We start from the raw sequence: 14,500 nt of genomic DNA on the forward strand, positions 1-14,500 counted from the left end.
TTTTGACAGGCAAAGTAGACGATTAGGAAAAGAAGAAGGCAGTTCTTACCCAGTTTTCAAGTGCTTTGTTGTGCTTTTGGCTTCGGCAGGAAACGGCTAAACGATGGGCCATGGGAGTGGCCGATCTTTTCTTCTTCTGTTTGGAGAGTAGCTCCAAGCCGATGGGAGGGCCACCGCCCTTCTACCGCCAACTGGAGAGACCTCTCCCCCCTCTTGTCGCTCTCCAGGGCGACTTTTGACCCCTTTACAGGGCCCCCCGATAAAGAAATCCAGGAGATAAGAGGAGCGATTCCCTCACGCGTCTGGCTGCACTGAAATCCGGAACCGGAAGCCATCTTTACTCCATTTTGAAATACCTTTACACTGTATTTTGTTTCTCAATATTAAAAACTATTTAAGTTCTTAGTACAAATATTTAAAAACAGGTTAACAATTAGCTTGTTACAGAAATGTATATTTCTGTAGAGTGTCTCAGATTCATAGAGGTGTCCACTGAAACAGTGGAATCTCAGATTCATAGAGGTGTCCACTGAAACAGTGGAATTCATTTTTTTACCTTAACTCCTCCCACAAGAAGCTTCTGTGATTCAGGTAGTCCTCAACTTACAACCATTCGTTTAGTGACCATTTACAGTTACAGTAGCACTGAAAAAAGTGATTTAGTCCTCGCATTTACAACCCTCACAGCTCTCCCATGATCACATGATCAAAATTCATGCACTTGGCATGTATTTACAATGGTTGTAGCATTTGATCACTATTTGCGATCTTACCACCTAGCTTCTGACAAGCAAAGTTAGTGTGTGTGTGGGGGGGGAGAGACAGCTTCACTTAACCTGTGCAATTCTCTGTGTGCAGTGATTCGCTTAACAACTCTGGCAAAGGTCATAAAGTTAGGTTCAATTCACTTAACAACTGCCTTGCTCAACAATGGAAATTCTGCTCCCTTTTGTGATTGTAAATCAAAGGCAATTGGTGATTTTTCAACGTTAGGTAAGGCTTTGTGAAAGAACCCAAGAGGATACATTTTATTTATTTACATATTAAGTCAGTATTTAGAATCCCCCATCCCATCATATAAAAATTGCAGAGCCTATTATACAAGTAGCCCTCATTTAACAACCATTCATTTAGTGACCATTTGCAATTATGTCAGGCCTGAACGAAGGGACCCACGCACAAATGTACAACTATTGCAGCGCCCCCACAGTTAATTGAATGTGATCTGGACATTTTGGTTGGCCTGAGATCAAGTGAACGCTGTCTTGTGATCTTCCTTACTGGCTTAACCAGAAAGAGCAGAGAAGCTGGCAGGGAATGTCGCAACCTGGATTTTCCTTGGATTTCAGGACAGACATTTTTCAGCCAGGCTTCAAGGGAGCACTGCTTGGTCACATGTCTTCCTGTCGGGCAGCACTTTTGTTCTCGAACAGGTTGGGCAAAAGTCCCCTGCAAGGGAGCTTTTTCACCCAGCTGCTCTGAGAGCAAAAATGCTGCCCGATGGATCTCTCCAGCAAGCAGAAGAGGAACTGAAGCACTGGGCTGGATTAAGAAAGCTTGGAGCACAACGATCCAAGCTTCTTTTTTCTCCAACCGAGCACTGTAGTTCCATTCTGCACACAGCAGGGAGCTGCCAGCCTTCTTTGGCAGGCAGTTCTTTTGCTCTGTCCTCATAACGACCCGCACAGCCACTGAACAGCTGCACCTGGGAAAGTTGAGTCAGGTCACATGGCAACCCACTTTACAACCGCCATTATTTAACAATCCTAACTCCAGATTCAGCTATGGTTATAAGTCAAGGACTCCTTGTAATAGATGAATAGAATTTTGCTTTTTTAAGTATCAAGGCACATGACTTCTATAGTGCCATGGCAATGACTACATCCAGATCAGTCTTATGTTCCAAGCATTCAAACTGCTGCTTCTATTTTATTGTTTATTTATTTTGACACATTTGGGGGCAAAAACAAAATCTTCTTTTCTTGAAAGTTGGCATCTGGTGCTGAAAATGGAAGGGAGTGTACTTAGTGGCACAATAAAATATTTGCATGTGGAGGTCTTGGGTTTTTTTATTGGCATCTCCAGTTAAAAGGATTTTTTTAACAAAGGGATTTTGAAAAAGAACCCTAAGGCTAAGTTCTGTAGACTGGCTGCCAGTCAGAATAAGATAATAAGAATCTCATATAAATAATCTCATATAAATAATCTAATTTATTAACATACTTCCTGTGCGTTAGAAACTTGTTGATAAGTATCTTTCCACATAAAGAAAGATCCGGGATTCAGTTTCTTGCATGATGGGACAATGTCCAATGGTGTATAACAACTGTGAGGTGTTTTAGTGAGAGATTGTATTTTAAAATGACATTCATGGATATAAGAAAAACTATACATTTGAGGGAAGAATGCATTTCACAATATCTATCGCAGACATGTCAAACACAAGGCCCGGGGGCCAGATCCGGCCCGCAAAGTGGTATCATGCAGCCCACGAAGCCATGCTGGAAACAGTAAGGGAACGGCCCCCACTGCCTTGGCCCTGGCCCAGAGATCCTCCTTCTCCCAGAGAACCTCAGATCTGTCCCATTCCTGCCCAGGCCCCCATAGGCACCCTTGATGCGAACGATGTAGAGCTGGCCATGCCCACCCAATAGGCCATACGCACTCTAGCCACGCCCACCCAGTAGGCTACGCCCACCCAGGCCATACCCACCTGGCCCCCTGCGGGCAACCGCAATGCTGATGCGGCCCTCAATGAAATTGAGTTTGACACCCCTGATCTATCGTAATCAAGCCCCATTGTATTTCAGAGATATCCTGCTCATTCTTTTGAGTGGAGGACTAAATCTTTCCCAAAGTCAACACCTGATAGACCATTCATTTGCAATAATTCATTATGTATGCTCTGGTATGTGGTGAAATCACAACTAGGAAAATTCATAATATTTTTTCAATACCTGTTACTTTAGTAGAAAAAAATCAGTGGTTAAATCACAATATTAAAACAACCTATGCAACACTTTGCTGAAATGGAGATGTTTAAATGGGGAATTTAAATAGAAAACAGGGTTGAAAGGGCATAAAAGCAACAACAGGAGAATGTAAGAAACAAATTTATTTTCAAAATGAAGTCGGTCTAATTTAACTAATACATTTATTGTTAGATTTCAAAATATGTAAGAAAAAGAGTGAGCGTCTTTGGAGTACAGATAGTACTTGTTTAGTAATTACAATTGGGACTGGCAACTCAATTGTTAAGTGAAGCAGTTGGTAAATGAAATCACAACTCTGCTTAGGATATTACTTCAGCTTTCCTTTGCTTTACAGACCTGCAAGGGTAATAAATACAAGGATTAGTTGCTTTTTTTCATCACTATTGTAATGGAAATGGTTGCTGTATGAGGCAGTTGGTAAATGCAGTGGATGGGATGAAATCTTATTTTGTGATAAATCAAGTAAAAACCGGCCAGTTGGTGTAGATCAGTACATGGTCTATCTGATGCAGTGAGGTCGCAGGCAGGAGGGTAGAGTAGCAGTAAGAAAGAGCATCATTTTGACAAAAGCAGCAAGATTATGGATGCCTATAGCCCAGTGATCAGTAAAGATCTATTTCTGATTACAGTATTTTACCTTTACCTTTTAATATAAAAAGAATTTAGAGACTACAACATCTTCATGACTACTCTAAATTTAAAGATTAAAAGACCTTGCTGGTTAATTAATTGCATTACTATGAAGGAAAAAGTAATATATGTTCAAAGGATATATGTTTATTTAGGCTTCACTCGGAAAGTGTGAAATTCCAAACATTTTTGGTAAGAATATAGATGTCTGACATAGCAGTTTAATATGTTCATACTTTGTGAGGATCAAGGAAATGCAATGGAAGGAAAACAATTTTCTGTAGACGAATTGTTAAAATAATTAGTATATGAAGTGACTGCTTTTTCCCTTACTGTCCCCCTCATAACAAATAATGTGAACATTCTAATGTGTGGGCCTATTATTAATTTCTATATGCAACTCTGTACAAGGCCTTGCTAAAAAAAACTTTAAAACAAATAGTCTTGTCAATTTTTGTTTATTCAAGTGTTCCTCTGTCTGAGTCACTATGAAACTATTTAGCTGTTGTGGTGTTTCATCATTATCTAATGTTTTCAAATGCTTTATAGTATCTTTACTGCTGATTTTCATTTTAATTCACTCTGGTTCTTTGTACATCATAGAAGTGGGGGGGATATTTCCTAATAGAATGTTTTATTTTTAAAACATTAACATCATGTTAACTCTTTCGAGAAATCCATGATTTTAGAGTGGACATCAAGAACTTTTATTATATATCTTTTGAGATGAATTATATATCTGAATATTTATTTATTTATTTATTTATTTGTTTATTTGTTTGTTTGTTTATTGAATTTGTATACCGCCCTATTCCCGTAGGACTCAGGGCGGTTTACAGGGCAATTAAAACCATAAAATACAAAAATTAAAATCAATTAAAACAATTAATTAAATTCAAGCCCCAAAAGTAAATCTAAAACCCAATTAAAATTAAAAACCCCTCAGTCTGGGCCAAACAGCTCGAAGAGCCAAGTTTTCAGATCCCGGCGAAATGAGCGAAGGTCGGGGGCAGTCCTAAGTTCCGTAGGTAGTAGGTTCCATAGGGCAGGCGCACCCACAGAGAACGCCCTTCCCCTGGGAATAACCCGTGGGCATTCATTAACCGGCGGTACCCTGAGGAGGCCCTCCCTGTGGGAGCGCACAGGACGATGGGAAGATAATGCCGGCAGCAGGTGTTCCCTTAGATAGTCTGGACCCAAGCCATTTAGGGCTTTATAGGTCATTACCAGCACCTTGAATCTCACCCGGAGGGCAACCAGAAGCCAATGCAGCTCGCGGAGAAGAGGTGTTACACAGGAAGCTCCCATCACAACTCGCACGGCTGCATTCTGCACCAGTTGAAGCCTCCGAGTGGTCCTCAAGGGCAGCCTCATGTAGAGGGCATTGCAGTAGTCTAACCGGGAGGTCACAAGCGCATGAGTGACTGTGCGTAGGGCATCTCGGTCCAGATAGGGCCGCAACTGGCGCACCAGGCGAACCTGGGCAAAAGCCACCCTGGTCACGGCTCCTATATGATCTTCAAAACTGAGCCATGAATCCAGGAGGACACCCAAGTTGCGAGCCCTATCAACGGGGGGGGGGTAACACCTCATCCCCTATTGTTAATGATGGAAAAAGCTGGTCAGTCCGAGATGCCAGTATGAACAGCCACTCAGTCTTGTCAGGATTGAGACGAAGCCTGTTTCTCCCCATCCAAACCCTGACCGCCTCCAGGCAACGGGACATCATGGCGAGGGCATCACTGGGTTGGGTTGGGGTGGAAAGAAAAAGTTGGGTATCATCAGCGTACTGGTGATACCCCACCCCGAAACCATGAATGAGCTCACCCAGCGGCTTCATGTAGATGTTGAACAGGAGGGGAGAGAGGACCGACCCCTGAGGGACTCCACAAACGAGAGATCTCGGGGCGGACCTCTGCCCTCCCGTCAACACCGACTGCAAGCGGCCCAGGAGGTAGGAGGAGAACCAGTGTAAAACAGTGCCCCCCACTCCCAACCCCCTGAGATGCCGCAGTAGGATACCATGGTCGATGGTATCAAAAGCCGCTGAGAGGTCTAATAGGACTAGTACAGAGGAACAACCCCTGTCCCGAGCCCGCCAGAGATCATTCACCAGCGCGACCAATGCCGTCTCCGTGCTATACCCCGGCCTGAAACCCGATTGGTACGGGTCAAGATAATATAATTTTACATGTGTCTAAGGGACAAATGTATGTATCTAAAAAGATGGCATGAATTCTATAATTAAAATAGATGTTTGGAGTACCGCTAGAGTAGCTATTTTGAGTACTCTAAAGGTATCTATTCAAATTTAGTGACAGGACCACTAAATGGCAAATGCAGGTCAATGTCAGAAAGTGTATAGCATATTGAAGTTAGGAATCCATGCTTTATTTATAAAACATTGGGGACTGAACTTTTCACAAGCCAGCCAAGAAGCAGATCTTTAGATCATGGAATAGTTCAGTGAAATAATCTGCACAGTATGCAGCAGCTATAAAGAAGCAAATTCTATGGTAAGGGTAGTTAGAAAAGGTCTAATTTAAAACAAATGTAGATTTGAAGTGCTATTCTGGCTGATCTGAAAGAACTGTTTAGGCTTATGTGCTATTTTAAACAGTTTATATCAGACATGTCAAACACAAGGCCTGGGGGCCGGATCCGGTCCGTGAAGTGGTTTCATGTGGCCTGTGAAGCCATCCTGGAAACAGTGAGGGAATGGCCCCCGCTGCCTTGGCCCTGGCCCAGGCCGGCCGGGAGCCAATGTACAATTTCGTGGTGGTCATCTATGCTGAAATACATTTAGTCTTAGCTCCACAAGGCCGTCTGGAAGCAACGAGGGACCATCCCCTGCTGCGTCAGCCTCGCCCCCTAGGCACGTGCTGGGGAGGTGTCACCCTTTGTGAGGAATGAAGAAATGCACCATCGCCTGGAAGCAGCCAGCACATGGCCCAGCCTACTTTGGGCAGGCTAGTGGGTGGGCAGCATTGCACTTGTCTTCAGATTCATGCCACCTGGCTCAGCCTCTGGGCACTGTGAGGAGAGCGCCCCGCTGCCTGCCAAAACCAGGTAGGCTGAGGGCTGGGCAGCATTGTGCCGGTAACATCGACTCTCACACTGCTCATGGCATACCCTCCCCCAGAGCTTACCAAGCCGGATATGTGAAGTAGGTGAGGGCCATGTGCTAGCCACTTCCAGGCGATGGTGCATTTCTTCATTCCTTATGAAGGATAACACTTCCCCAGCTGCGTTTCTTGCTGTCCAGGTTTCTTGCCGTCCAGCCCCCCCCCCGGCATGACTTGAGAGGAACAATGAGGCTCCTCCAGTGGACCATGCCTTGGCACTAGCCCCAGTCCCATCTCCTTTTGCCAGAGACCCTCAGATCTGTCCCTTTCCTGCCCAGGCCTTCATAGGCACCCTTGACGCGAACGATGTAGAGCTGGCCATGCCCACACAGTAGGCCACATGCACTCCAGCCACGCCCACCCAGTAGACCGTGCCCACCATGATCACACTCCCCCCCCCCTGAGGGAACCGCAGTGCTGATGTGGCCCTTAGTGAAATTGAGTTTGACACCCCTGGTGTCAAGTTTCCGACGGATGAGCTTTTCAAGTGACTCTGAGGCATTGTTTACCTTAAAAGTCCTTTATTTAGCCCTATACATCGGCAAAAGCTTGCTAGAGGAAGCTGGAATCTGAATCCCCTCCCCCTTGCAAAATATATTAAACACAATTCTCCACCTTTCTATTTCTGTCATGAATCACATTCTCCAATTAATTTGAAGAATCAGTTTCTCTTCTGTTAGACAACCTGCCACAAGTTCTTATCTTCTTTTATTTCAGACAGCCTTGAGGTGCAATCTTCCTCCTCCCTCCTCCCGGCAATAATCTAATTCTAGCTCTTATAGTAATACACAAGTTTAACATATGAAATAGCTGCTTCACCTCTTGTCAAGCAAGAACATTCGATGTTAGCAGCGTTGATACCTGGTTTATATGAAAGTAAATTCAGTTGATTTACTAATATGCTGCCTTATCACCTAAATATTATTGCCACTTGTAACTATTCAGAAAAACATATTTCACCAATAAGGCCTATCATTCATTTGTAATTTATGTTATTATAATCCAGAAATGCCTATATGGGTTTGATTAAGATCCATTGGCAATTCTTTGCTAGTAAATATGTTTTGTTTTCTACCAGTTCTCCCTATGATGCCTCAGATGTTGCTGAGAGGGCTTGAGCTCTCCAAAGCCTGATAAAAATTGTAGTTGTTTTAATGCCAGTGGAAATATTTAATTTTTCATATATAGGATCCTTGTTTGTTGCATATTTTGCAAATCATAGAAATGTAAACAATTATAATGTTGTAATACATTTTACAGCTATGCTGTATAGAAATGGCCAGGAAGGCCATTATTGGAATTATGCAAATCCCTTGTGCAAAAATGCCATACATTTGCAGGACTGGAAACTTGATAATTATAGGAATTATATGTCAGTGTATTATATACAATTTGATCCTCTCTGTAGTTTATATACTTGTTTCCTTTCAAGTTTTGTTTTGCTTTCTTCACGAAGCACAGTAACTAAAAAAAATCTCAAATCCTTTATAGGAATTTAGGCATATAAATGGCCATATGGTCATGTTTTGCACAGAAGAGTAAACAGGCAGGCTTCTGCACACATTGTTTTTGTACATTTGTATTCGTTTGATTTTTAAGATTGAGACTTAAGAATGAACAGTGTGATGCATTCAAATTACACATGCAGCTGGCATTATTGCTTATGGTCATCAAATTTTACACATTTAATAAATGAAAAATCGTGCTAAGAAAAATTCCAGTTCACCAGTACATCATCACTAAAAATGATTTAGATAAAATTTAATATAGTAGTGATGTATAAACAATATTCTTGTTATTCTTAAGATAAAATTCAATCATCAAATAAGCCAAATCATGACTCACAAGGGAATGAATGTGGCTGCTTCAGTGCCACTGGCTGCAGTGCCACTGCTTCAGTGCCACTGGCTGCAGTTGTGCTCCGTATACTCCTCCCAACCTATGTTACTCCTTATACACTTCTCATGACCCCCCCACCCTTTCTTGAGCACCCTTCCTGATTTACATTATCCACCCACATGTCCTCCGCAACCCATGTGGCATCTCTCAGGCACCACCATGTACCATTCCTCACCTGCACCACCTGTCTGCTAGTTTTGGATTTGCAACTTTCTGCTGGTTTCCCAGTGATTTCTTTTTGCAAGCTTCCCATCAGCAAAGCAAATGGGGAAAGCAGCAGGAATTCTAGGGAGGGAGGGTAAAGGGAAGGAAGATAATGGTAGAAGGGAAGGAAGGAAGGAAGGAAAGGAAGGAGGTTTTCTGATGCTCCCTATGCATTTCCCACAAAGAAACTCAATGGAGAAGCCATCAGAAAGTCAGGAGTTGCTTCCACCCCTTCGCTTTTTTGCCTACCTGTGGTCATTCTGTTTCTCTGCTTAAGGAATTATCTCTGAAATAAGAAACAATAAGAAAATAACTTAGTTCTATTCTATTTGTCTCTTCTTTGTTTTTGCCTGAACTAAAGATCCATGTTTTGTAACCTTTTTTTGTTAAAACAATAATCTTTTGACTGCATATTTTCATAAATATTGCTAGCACTGCAGTTTATTTTTTTGAGATGAAGTAACAAAAAAAGACGTAACATTGAAATGTGGTTATACATGAAATATATATGGAGGGGGGTTTGCAGCTGCTAATACAAGGTCAACATTTTTATTGAGCTGTTTAACACTAGCCAGGCATGCCAGCTTAGAACCCATAAGCAAAGAAGGAGGAATACCAGGGAAAATGTGTAAACTGAAGGTTCATGTGATTTATTATCACAACTATAATTTGTTGTATTTATTATCACAACCCTAATGTATTATAAGGGACGTGGTGGCTCAGTGGGTTAGGACGCTGAGCTTGTCGATCAGAAGGTCGGCAATTGGTGGGTCGAATCCCGAGTGCCGCGTAGCAGAGTGAGCGCCTGTTACTCATCCCAGCTTCTGCCCACCTAGCAGTTCGAAAGCACGTAAAAATGCAAGTAGAAAAATAGGGACCACTGCGGTGGGAAGGTAACAGCATTCCGTGTGCCTTTGGCATCTAGTCATGCCGGCCACATGACCACGGAGACGTCCTCGGACAAACGCTGTCTCTTCGGCTTTGATTTGGAGATGAGCACCGGCCCCTAGAGTCGGAAACGACTAGCACGCATGTGCGGGGGAACCTTTACCTTTACCTTTAATGTATTGTGTTAGTTGCGAAGTCGTGTCCGACCCATCGCGACCCTATGGACAACGTGCCTCCAGGCTTTCCTGTCCTCTACCATCTTCTGGAGTTCATTTAAGCTCACGCCTACTGCTTCAGTAACTCCATCCAGCCACCTCATTCTCTGTCGTCCCCTTCTTCTATTGCCCTCAATCTTTCCCAGCATTAGGCTCTTCTCCAGTGAGTCCTTCCTTCTCATTAGGTGGCCAAAGTATTTGAGTTTTAGCTTCAGGATCTGGCCTTCTAAAGAGCAGTCAGGGTTGATCTCCTCTAGGACTGACCGGTTTGATCGCCTTGCAGTCCAAGGGACTCGCAGGAGTCTTCTCCAGCACCAGAGTTCAAAGGCCTCAATTCTTTGGCACCTTAATGTATTATAACATCTAAATGCAGCTATTACTTTATTATTAAACATGAATTCATCAATACATGTTCATAATATATAATATCCAGATTTAGATGGTTATCATTAAAGACATGATCCACTTCAATACCATATATAAGTAATTTACATTCCACAAGCAAAACTAATGAATTGAGGACGGCGGGGTGGAACTAACAATGGCTAACATCATAGCAGCAAATGTCCAGTAGAAGGGTGGGGAAAATCAAAGTTTTTGTACGTAGTTTGGTCTAAGGGACCTTTATGTTTTAAGTTCTTCAAACTTATCAAGAATCTTGATATTCTGTGACTCTGTATGGTTCCAAAAGTAGTAGTATATTTTTTTAATGTTTGAAATAAAGCAGGAATTGAGAGCTTTTTTGTGGGGAGTAGAGCTGTAACCTTGTAGTTACATTGACCATCAGGAGACATCATGTTACCAATTTCACCCTTATTGGGAATCATCAGGTTTACATCTGACGATTCTCAATAAGGATGAGATTGGTAATACGGTGCCTCCTGGTGGTCTGTGTAACTGACACATACTAGAAAAGACACTAAAACGAGAGAAAGTGGAAGTCATGTAAAACCCCAAACATAGGGCCATAATATCACATCTGTATCTCACTGCTTTTGAGAGTTTAAGGAATGGTGGACTTATCTGAGAATTGTCAGTTCACCATTACAGTTTTGCAGAAAACTGTAAGTGGATGAGTAAGAGTTTCAGTATTTTAAGACTATATACACTTCTTTTCTCCTCTCCAGCCCTTCCCTGTTCATAGGCTCTTTTCCTTATATTTATACAAAGAAACATATGAAGTTCAGAAGAAAGTACTGTATATCTGTAGGTGGAAGTGCTTTTGAATTACACTATCAAAAAGTGATTAGAAAATTGTACTTTTTGTGAAATTTCCAAATATTGCAAATGCACTTTTGCTACCTAATATTTTTTTGTCACAAAATCCTCCTTAATAAACTAAAACCTGTTTATTTAAAATTCACTGTGTCTTAATCAGACCACAAATATTTCTTTTTAAGCATTCCAAAGTATTTCGTTTATTTGTTTAATTTGCTGTTATAGCAACTGAATTCCATCACATTTAGCATTTTGTTGGTGGTGAAAGGTTTTGGGTTTGGTTTTTTTTCAAAATCACAACTGTGCAGTATGATCAAGTTGGTTTAGGCTTGGCAAGGAACATTTCTTTCAATTGAAGACATATGCAAAAAATTCAGCAATCCCCATAAAAATACTCTGTAATATAATAAGAATTATTTTATAGACGAGTGACATTTAAATTGCCTTAGTTACACCTGGCTGAGAAACTAAACAGAGTTAGACGTGGGCGGTACTTCTATTGAAGATATCTACATGGTTAGATTAGAAAATTGAAACATCTTAGAAAAGGTCAATGGCAAACCACTTCCATATATTTACTGGGAAAATTGCATTTAGAAAAATGGGAGACTTTACTTTTTAAAGCTCAAATTAATGCATATTTTGGGGGATAATGATAAATTAGAACATTCTTCTGATTTTTGGAATGTTTCTTGGGAATACGTGTAATCTGTATAAACAGAATTGCATTCAAATAATAAAGAAATTTGAGATGCCCTTGATTCTGCCCCTATCCAGTTTCTAATAATCACTGTCCTACAGAGTGCTTGAACTGGCTTGACAGTGATCATATTTTCATGAACTACAGGTAGTCCACAACTTACAACCACAACGGAACCTGAAATTTCAGTAGTATTGTAAGTCATTGTGATCATAAGTTGAGATACCACATGACTGGACTCAATCTTATGATCATCTTTACAATGGTCATAAATAAGTCACCATGGTTGTAAAGTGAATCACATGGTCATTAAACAAGTCATGCCATTGTTCTGTGAATCCTTTCTTCCAAATGGTCATTTTTTTTTAATGGGAAACTAGAAAAACATTGTTGGAAACTGGGGAAAAACATTGCAGATCATAATTACAGGATACTGTAACCAGTTGTAAATGAGAGCTGGTTGTCCAACACCCATAATGCAATCTTGGGAGTGGAGTGCAGCAGTTGTAACTCGGAGAATGGGGTTGTAAGTAGCTTTTTTAAATTCCATCATAACTTCAAATAGTGGTTAAGTGATGGGTTGTAAGTTGGAGACTACCTAATGTTTCCAGCTTCACAAGCCTTTTTGTTTCACAACTTCTTTTTCCTTTGAAATAAATTATTTACTAGTCAAGATCTCTGACTTTCCTTCTTTCTGTTGTCCTCTGCAGGAACAAAAGTTAATGACAGCAGCTGCAATTTTTTATTTAATAGGAAGTCAGGGTTTGGACAGATATTTACGTGATCTAAGTATCTAAGTATCATGTTGATCAAGAAGGGCCTGAGGAAGTTGTTTACAGATGGATTAACAATGCTAAAAGGCTGAAGGTCAGAATATACAGTAGCAGAAAGTTAATACTCTCTATCAAGTAAAGGAAATCTGTATACATTTTGCATCCAGACCCAATGTAGATGATGAATGGAACCGCTACTGCCTTTCATCCATCTATAGGCCTGATGGTTTGTTCTAACTAAATCTTGTATAATTCAGTTGGTTGTATAATTCCCGATTTCAGCATCTTTTTATCCCCTTCATATCTTATGAAGAAGGAAACATCTGTAAGACAGATAATCTCTTTTAAAGTTTTTAAAGTCTTACAGTTACACTGGCATAGAAAGACTCCTTTTTATTTTATTTATTTATTTTATTAATTCAATTTGTATACCGCCCTATTCCCAAAGGACTCAGGGCGGTTTACAGGGCAAAATTTAAAAACAATACAGTATAAAATTAAGTTAAAATTAAATTAAATTAAATATGGCCCCAAGAATTAAAATCCCAATTTAAAATCATTAAAAAGCCCCAGTCCAGGCCTGATAGCTCAAAGAGCCAGGTTTTTAGGTCCCGGCGAAACGAATGAAGGTCAGGGGCAATCTGGAGTTCCATTGGCAATTGGTTCCATAGGGCAGGCGCACCCACAGAGAACGCCCTCCCCCTGGGGACCGCCAGCCGACAATCCTTGACCGACTGATTCATTCATGTTTAATGAATGAATCAGTGAAGTCTGGACATCATTTTGAAATAATATAGATGTTCTTTGGATGAGAAGGATGAATGTAAAAAGAAAAATTCTGTATTAATTGATTTAACAGTTAGTATTTTTATGTATAGAAATATTTAACAATATTATTCTGTAAGAGTGAAGCAAAAACAGTGCCGCCCATTTGTGAAACTTTTCTTCAACAAAAATTCTGTGTATTTTTGAGTTTCATGAGACTGTTCCATTAAAATTAATAAATGACTAGCTAATAGTTTTTCTTTGAAATTTGGCTGGTTTATGGTGCTCTGATCCTAGTATGTTTTAATGATGTTGATTTCTACACTATTTTATCTTAAATTTTATCCAGTGAAACTAGCAAATAAAAAGTGATCTGAAGATTTCAATTGTGCCTTTCAATTACTAGTTGGTAGTTTAAATAATATATTTATTGGGAGTTCAATAATTTTATGTTCTCTTGCAATTGTCTACACATTTGCTATAAATCAAAATCTACTCAATCATAACCAAATAAAATGTTGTGGCTTCTTTTGGATTATTATGAGGTATTTATAAGAAAGGTGGAACATGTATAGTTATAATTCGTTGGAGGAAAAGAAGGAATGTAAGTTTTCCATTATATTTATAGTGTGTTTCATGGAGGGGGAGAAGAGCCTCCAAATCTCCATTTTCATTTTTACTTGAACTGTTAAAAATTCTCATTAGATAAGGGCTAGGAAAGCAGATTTTGTGGATAACTCAATGTTTTTCAAAAGTGAAGAGGGGAGTTTTGGGGCAAACTAATTAATCCAAAGAAAAAGTATCAAGAATATTAGCAAAGACATCAAATTTCAGTGCTTTAATCTCAAAACAATCTTCTTTAAAACTAAAGAAAAGAGGATTGTGGCCTGGAGTAATATTTTTCTTTTAAAAAATGTAAATGAGTAGCTACTCTCAGCAACTTATTATGCATCTTTCAGTCAGTTACTTTCACGCCTGTTCTGTTCATTGCCATGGTTTAGCTTTATGATGTGCTCCGAAGATAGCAGCCTTCTTCACCTAGATATGAAATAAAGATTCATATAAATATTACAAAAAAAGTTTCTTACCT

At 40.3% G+C, this 14,500-nt stretch overlaps 1 protein-coding gene across 2 annotated transcripts in view; it reads left to right on the top strand.

The window, feature by feature from the left end:
• AIG1 (androgen induced 1) overlaps nucleotides 1–14,500 on the top strand; it is a 93,473-nt gene that overhangs the window by 34,934 nt on the left and 44,039 nt on the right. The gene's annotated exons all lie outside the window — the stretch shown is intronic.

This window comes from Vipera ursinii (assembly GCF_947247035.1).
Source record: "Vipera ursinii genome assembly, chromosome: 1".
Classification (NCBI taxonomy): domain Eukaryota; kingdom Metazoa; phylum Chordata; class Lepidosauria; order Squamata; family Viperidae; genus Vipera; species Vipera ursinii.